The following is an 8,719-nucleotide window of genomic DNA, read 5'->3' as shown; positions in this document are numbered from 1 at the left end:
GAGCAGTAGCAGTAGCAATAACTTTAGTATCAATTTGTTGTTTTCGAACATGAGCAGCAATGCACTCTCGATTAATAGCAGCAATTCTAGATGCCTAGTTGCGCATTTTTTTTGCTCTCCAGGTTCCACTTCTTAACTCTCCACCACATCCACCATAATAATTTTCTTTACTTTCTATCACCTTATTTTTCTCACATACATTTATCACTTCATGTTATACTAACTTTATGTTACATTTTATTTTAATTTATAAGATTGGACATTGGTTTTTATAATGATGGTTTCGTCTTTAATTAAATGATTGTCTTGTGTGATGATTTGATATTTGTTGGGTCTGTGATGACCTTGATGATTTTGAGATGTTGGCTTCTATACTTTGATGATTTGGGTGTAATGTTGCTAAAAGTGTTTTTGAGGCGATGCTTATTGATATGGGGAGGTTCTGCTAGAATTTCAACTTGGACGACATGGGTAAAGTTTTGGCTTTTTACTGCATTTCTTTCCTTTTAACACTAAATTTCCTTTTTGATAATGAAAGGGGAGAAGAATACATGTATTTGAACTTTGAACTTGTTCAAATTGGCATTTTACTGAAGGGGAGTTGTGTTCTTAAAATTGATGTATGCACACGCACACACGAAAGGGATGCTTTTGAATTGGTTAAAATTGATATAACTTGTTATATTAGTACTTTAAAAACTTGTAAAATACTTAGGGGGAGCTTATATTTGGCGGGAGCCAATATTTTTGTATCATTCATACTATGAATACATTTAAGGTTTATCATCATAAAAATTGGGGAGATTGCTGACATAATATACTTATAATATTGATTTTGATGATAACAAACCATGTGTGTCAATGGTTAAAAATGGTGGGATTTTTAAAACTGAATGAAATTCTTAGGCTGTATAGTGTTTTGGGATAAAATTGAGGTTTTAGAAATAAACAGATAACTGCTAACTTTGAAACAGTTTACCGATAACTTAATGTTATATTTTGATTGATCCTGGATGATAACGGGTAATCGATAATATGCAAATGACAAGCCAGCTTCGAATAAGTGAGCTTCTAGAATTAAACGGCAAACCCATTACATGGAAATGGCAAGCTAACTTCCATTAGTGAGCCATCACGAATTAAACGATAAACCATTAGGCGGAAATGACAAGCCAGCTTCGATTAGCGAACTCTCTAGAATTAAACGAAAAAGTGTAACGCAAAATGGAAAAATGAGTTCGATCAGTAAACTCTCTGGAATTAAATGGTCAACAAAAAATTCCAAACGGTGATCCAACAATTCAAATTTCATCATAATGGCCACTTGGCACAAGTCATATTGGCAAATCGAGTGAGGTGAATGGCGATCCCGTAATTTTTCGAAAGTCAACAACAATTAGTTTTATGCTCCAACTATAAAGGCCCAATCAAATTCAAATTTAGGTGCAATTCAACAATTGTCATTAAGGTTGCTTTTGCATATTCAAACTATATCTTAGGGAAAATTTGTGTAATCTTTATTTCAATATCAAGATTGAGTGATTGTAATTGTGGGAAACACTTTGGCAAAGAGATGAGAGATCATCTCAGATTATAATGGTTTAATTAATACCTTGGAAGTTAATTGTAAGCATCTTAAAGCCTTGTGTTGTAAAGGCTTGGACAGTGGAATCTTTAAGTTCGATTAGCTTGGAGGCATAAATGTAACCGGAGTTTGCCGAGCTACGTAAAAATATTGTGTTTGCTCTTCCCTTATCTTTTTAATCTTATTTATTGTTAAATTTACTATTATTGAAGCTCTTAAGGCATTAATTTAAATTGTTGTGTATTTTTATTTGCTTAATTTTTTAAAAACCCAATTCACCCTCCTCTTGGATTGCTTAAGCAGAATTTTATCAATACCTAGATACATGTGGTGGATAGCTTTTGGTGCAATAACTCACATTATATTGTCTATAAAAGGTTGCCTGAATTACCAAAAGCCCAATGATGATGAAAGATACATCTATGTAGGTGATGGTAAGACAATTGTAGTTAAAGCAATTGAACAATTTAGATCATTACTAAAGACTGAATTTTATTTGGATCTTAATGAAACATTTATTGTTCTGTGTTTCATATAGAATTTAATTTCCATTTCTGCCTTGGACCAGCCTAGTTTTTCTTGTTCATTTAAGAATGAAAAATTCAGTTTGTTTCGTGATTCAAAATTGGATGGTTTTGGTTCTTTATCAGGCTATTACAATCTTTATTTGAGTGATATGATTTCTTCATTTAATGAATCTCTACAATTCAGTACACGAGGTGTAAAGAGAAAAATATCCAATTAGAATTCGACTATGCTATAACACATGAGGTTGGGTCATATCTCTACATATGGAATAAAGAGACTTGTGTTAGAAGAAATTCCCGAACCCCTAGATTTTACAAATTTGATTTATGTGTTACAGTATAGAGATAAAAAAAAAACCAACACAAGGAAATTTAATGTCAACAGGACTTTGGACATCTTAAAACTAGATATTTGTGGGTCATTTCTTATAGTTGCTTGAAATGGTCAACAATATTTTATGACGTTCATAGACGATTTTGGTAGATATTGGTGCATATATCTCCATAAAAAGTCACAGTCATTGCATATGTTCTAAAATTGTAAACCTTAAGTTGAGAACCAAATTAACAAAAGAATCAAAAGTGTTAGATCTAACCGTGGTGGTGAGTATTATAGTAGATATGACGACTAAGGTGAATAGCATATAGGACTATTTTCTAAGTTCCTAAAAGAATGTAGTATTGTCCCACAGTATACTATGCCGAGTTTGCCCACTATAGATGTTGTCGTAAAAAGACGAAATAGCACGCTTAAGAACATGGTAAGGATTATGATTTTTCATTATACTTTACTAGAATCGCTCTATGGAGAAGCACTTAAAACTGCAGTATATATCCTTAACAGGATCCTAATTAAACCGATTGCCAAAACCCCTTACAAAATTTGGATAAGTAAGAAGACTAGTTTAAAAAACTTTCATGCTAAGGGATTTCCAGCTAAGGCAAGGTATTATAGGCCTAATGAAAACCAATTAGATTCAAGGATGGTGAGTTACTATTTTACTGGATGCTCTGAAAGATCCAGGGGATACAAGTTTTACAATCCTATGATTAAGTCAAATTTTAAGTCAGAAAACGCTTAATTCTTTGATGATATTGAGTTACAGTAAAGGACTTTGTCTTTAAAGAAGAATATATTGATGTTTCCATAGGTGTTATTTGCACTAATCAGTATCTCATTCCTAACCTTGTTCAAGGCATAATAGATCAAGTCAAACTCTACCACCTGAAGAACCTATGCTATTAAGGAGATCTACTAAAAAAATGGGAAGTGCAATGCTAGATGACTGCATTGCATTTCTCCAATAACATGAGGTAGGCATTGGATGATGGAAGATAATCTGATTAGTTTTCATCAAACCATGTGAAGTTCTAACTTTGATAAGTGGATTGGTGTCATAAATGAGGAGATAAAGCCCGTAAAGGATAATGATGTGTAGGATCTTGTCCCATTGCTAGAATGTACAAAACCTATTGGTTGTAATTGGATATCTATGACGAAAAGGGATTTGAAAGGCGATATGGGGAGGTATAAGGCATGTCTTGTTGTAAAGAGCTTTATATGGAAAAAAAGGCATTGACTATAAATAAACTTTCTCTTTGGTTTTTTCAAAAAACTCTTTGAAGGTCATAATGGTATTAGTGGTGCATTTCAATCTTGGGTTACATCAAATAGCTATGAAGATAGCTTTTCACAAAGGTAATATTTGTGAGATATAGCATGCAATATTTCAAACTAAGTGATACTCATGTGATTAAAGAGACAAGTTTAATCTTAGTCCATGCCCTAAGAATGATTTTGAAAAAAAAAATGTAGATCACTACTAGAAAAATGGTCTTTACTAACATTAGAATGGTGGCAGTAATTACTTTCAATGATGCTTGTTATTTAAATCAGTAATCTGATAGTTAGAACACATTGACACTTATTTGTAGTATTACAAATGTGGTGTTAATGATTAATATTACTACAACATCACCAAAATTATGACACTATAGTATTAGAATGTTAAGATACTAAACTAGTCTTTATTATAACTATTACAATGATATTGGGATTTGATTTATTATTAAAAAAAATTGAATGTCACCTATTTGCAACTAAGATTATCATGTACTATAAAATTAATACAAGAATATAAGTATTGACTACAAGCAAAGGAGAAAATAAGTTTCAAATACTTGTTTCATCATATAAAAATAAATCATATCAGTTTGAAGCTTCTAATGGCTAAACCTCAAACACTAGTAGAAAAATGACCTTCGCTGATACTAAGCTGCTGATACTAAATTAAAAAGTACCAGTATTTGGTAGTTGAAGCCATTTTTAGCGTGTTTAAGATATGAGTGTCAGCGGTTGTTAATACCTTAGTATCATAACATTGTATTGATACTAAGGGGCATATATTTTGATTTTTGTTTAATTTATTATTATTTTCATCGTGGTAAATGATAGCGTTTTTATTTTATTTTTTGATTTCACTTAAACTAAACAACAACGTTTATTGTTTCTAATAATACAACAGGGACTTTTCATTTCCCTCGCTGCCGCATTTGTTTCCCTCCAGCTTCAGAAAACCTAAACACTTAATCAAAACAAACATGAAGGCAGAAGTCAGAACAAAGCAAAACAAAATTGAAAGCACAATGAAGCAAAACCCATAGCATGAAGTAAGCAATTTGAGCGGACAAAAAAAGGTAAAAGACACAAGAAAATGTTGACGATCGAAGAATATAAAGCCCAAATTACGAAAGAAGAGAACCAAAAATATTGAAGCAGAAAAGAAAGATCGAAGGAAGTAAAAGCAAATAAAAAGTTGTAATCAGGTCAAAACACTCACCCTCTCTCTATATCGGTTCTTGTACTTTCCTCTAATTTTTTGTAAAGCCCTAATGGTCAATTTGTTTTAGATTTTTCAATTTCTTGACTTGATTTTAATTTAGATAGGCTTGCATGCATGAATCATTTGTTTATTTACTTTTTGACGAGCATGCACACATGAATCGGTGATTTGCAAATATAACTAAGAAAATTCCACTGGGTGTTTATAAAATATGGTTCGGAAGATGTGCTATTTATTTATTAGTTTTGATTTTAGGAATTGATGATTTAAAGTATTTAAAAATCATGTATTTATCTTTTTTTTGTTATATAGTAGCACATGGTCGGACATGTTGCGCAATTTAATATTTTTTAGCTTGGAAGTTCCTTAACTTTGTCAAAATTTTATCCTTATGGAAACAAATTATTAATTATTTCATGACAGGGATGTGCTTTTGTGTCTTTATGTGCAGGCTTTTAATAAATAAATAATTTTTCAAATGTGGTAATTGAGTTCATTTGCTATTTTGCAAGATGTTATTAAAGTAATTGTATTATATTTGTATTTTGTTATTTTTTGTGATTTACTAAGTTAGGTTTTGTAGTAATAAAAGTCTTAATACTATTATAAATTGAATGCGGTCAGCATGTTTTTTATTTGTCTGATTCAATTACTGTTGTGGTTAAAAGTTTTGTTAAGTGGGACGAGAAAGTGTTTGATTGGTTCAGATAGGAACACATTGTCATTTCAACTATAATCGTGTGGCTTTGTGACATGTTACTTCAACTTTAATGGTTCTTTAAATGTAAATGTGTTGTTTGGTCTGCTATTACTTTATTTTGTGAGAACTACATGCATGACTGCTAGTATAATTTGGTTTATGTTGGGAATGGTGTACAATGCTAACATTCCTTTGTTTATTGACAATTTGTTTATTTTCTTATATGTTTACATTTATATAAGTTTGGTTCAAGGGTATGTCACCGAGAAAGATAACCTCCAAAGTCATAGGCCACAACACCATATACTAGATTACTGCTAGTCTGTTTTGTTAGTTGTATAATTAATATGATTTTGCTGTTAATATGAATTTTTTGTGTTAATATGAATTTATTATTATTATTTTGAATTGTATTGGTACAAATAAAGCATTTAAAACTTGAATTAACATGTATAATTATATTAACAAGTATTCTTGATATGGATAAAGCTTGGATATGGTTTGCTAGTCGATTGTCCTCAGAATATAAAAACGGAGTAGAAGAGTTCTTCAAATTTGCTATGGTTAATTCTAAAAATCATAGGTTACTTAGATGTCCTTGCACTGACTGTTACAACATGGAGTTTTATGTTCCTGAACATATAAGGGATCATTTTTTCACATACGGTTTTCTGCTATCATACATAGTTTGGGATAGGCATGGAGAGGTTAAGCAAAAAACAGCCTCTGCAAGTTGCCATAACTATTCCCAGAGTCATCAATTTACATTCCAAGATCAAAGTAACATTGAGGACATGATCCATGATGTTTATGAACAATGTGATAATAATCCTAAGAGTTTTAGGGATATACTTGAGGATGCTGAGAAGTCCTTGTATGTAGGTTCAAAATATTCTAGGTTGTCTGGGTTAATGAAATTGTATAATGTGAAAGGCAAGTATGAGTTATCTGATCAATGCTTTACAGCTTTGTTAGAAGTTCTTGCTGACATGTTTCCAGAAAATAACACCATTCCTAAGTCAATGTATGAGCCAAAAAAAAAAAATTAATGAAAGTGTTGGGTTTAGATTATGAAAAAATACATGCTTGTAAGAAATGATTGCATTCTCTACCGAAAAGAGTATGCAAATTTGAACAAATGCCCTATTATGGAGAGTCTAGGTAGAAGAAAAATAAAAAAAGTGTCAAAACAAGTAGTAAACAGATGCCTACAAAGGTGTTCTGGTACTTTCCTCTTATTCCTAGGTTCAAACGTATGTTTCAATCACCTCAAACTGCCGAAAATTTATCCTGGCATGCTAATCACCGAATAAAAGATGGCAAACTTCGCCATCCAACAAACTCCCCGACATGGCATTTAATTGACAGCAAGTGACCTAACTTTGGCCAAGAACCTAGAAATATGCAATTAGCTTTCTCAATTGATGGGGTTAATCCACACAGCACATTTAGCACTACTTATAGTTGTTGGCCAATCATGTTAGTCATTTACAATCTTCTGCCATAAATGTGCATGAAAAGAAAATTGATCATGCTGTCTTTATTAATATTTGGGCCGAAACAACTTGGAAAGTATCTAGATGTTTACCTAGCACCCTTGATTGATGATTTGAAAACCCTTTGGAATGTCGGCATAAAAACTTATGATGCTTATAGAAAGGAAACCTTTAATCTCTGAGTTGTGTTGTTGTGCAGTATTAGTGACTTTCCTTCATATGGGAACCTTTCTAGGTGTTCTATTAAAGGCTATTATGCTTGTCCAATTTGTGGCCCAAACAAGCGTTCAGTATGGCTTACACATAGTAGAAAGTGTGTATATTTAGGGCACCGTTGATTTTGACCAAATAACCACTCATTTAGGTCTCTTGAAAAGGTTTTTAATAATGAGACAGAAATGGAAGAACCTCCTAAAACTTTGACTGGTGAAGATATTTTGAAATTGGTGGATGATATTGACTACAAAAAATGGAAAGCAGAAAGGCAGCAAGCGAAAGCGTGATGATTATGATGATGATAGTAACAAACTATTCAAAAGTGAATCAATTTTTTTTTTATTTGGAATATTGGCAATATTTGTTAGTTTGTCATTTATTAGATGTGATGCATGTTGAGAAAAATGTGTGTGAAAGCATCTATGGCACACTACTTCATCAACCTGGAAAGACAAAGGATGGGGTAAAGACTAGAAAAGACTTTATAGAAATGAAAATTAGGGAGAAATTGGTTCCTGGTGAAAATAATAGAAGTACCATAACTACAGCACCTTTTACCATGAGTAAAGAAGAGAAAATGAAGTTCTGTAAAACTCTGTTAGAAACCAAAGTTCCAGAAGGTTATTCTTCAAACATTATAAATCTTGTTTCTATTAACCATCGTCGGCTTTAAGATCTTAAGTCTCACGACTGTCACACTTTGATGCAACAACTATTACGCATACCAATACATGATTGTTTACCAAAAAATGTTAGAAAAGTTGTTATTAGGATGTGCTTTCACTTTAATTCATTGTGTAGTAAGGTGCTGGACACAAAATTTCTTGACAAATTAGAAAGAGATCATTTCGTCACTGTGTGCTTGTTTGAGCAATATTTCCTACCCTTTTTTTTTTTTTTTATACATAATGGTCCATTTGACGGTACATCTTGTTGACCAAGTCTGATTATATGGACTGGTTCACTTATTTTGGATGTATCCATTTGAGAGAAATAAGAATACGTCAAAGTGTTATGTTCATAACCACTATCGGCTTGAGGGTTGCATTGTGGAATGCTATGTTGCAGAGGAAGCACTTGAATTTTGTACTGAATATCTCTCAAACCATGATTTCATTGGACAACCACCTGATTGTATAGTTGATTATACAATTGAAAAGCCTTTAGGAGGTGGAGATGTTAAAATGGTTGACGTTGCAATACTAGAGCAAGCGCATCTTTGCATTCTGGAAAACACCTTAAAGTTGCAATCTTATATACTGTAAGTCATAAATTTTCATTAGTATTTACGAAAATTTTTCAAAACCTCATTTAACAACAACTGACTTTTTCAGTATTGACATGGTAGGGAG

This window comes from Citrus clementina, unplaced genomic scaffold (genome assembly GCF_000493195.1).
Source record: "Citrus clementina cultivar Clemenules unplaced genomic scaffold, Citrus_clementina_v1.0 scaffold_8, whole genome shotgun sequence".
Taxonomy (NCBI): domain Eukaryota; kingdom Viridiplantae; phylum Streptophyta; class Magnoliopsida; order Sapindales; family Rutaceae; genus Citrus; species Citrus x clementina.
The sequence above is the reverse complement of the archived record's forward strand: the minus strand, read 5'-3'. Positions refer to the sequence as shown.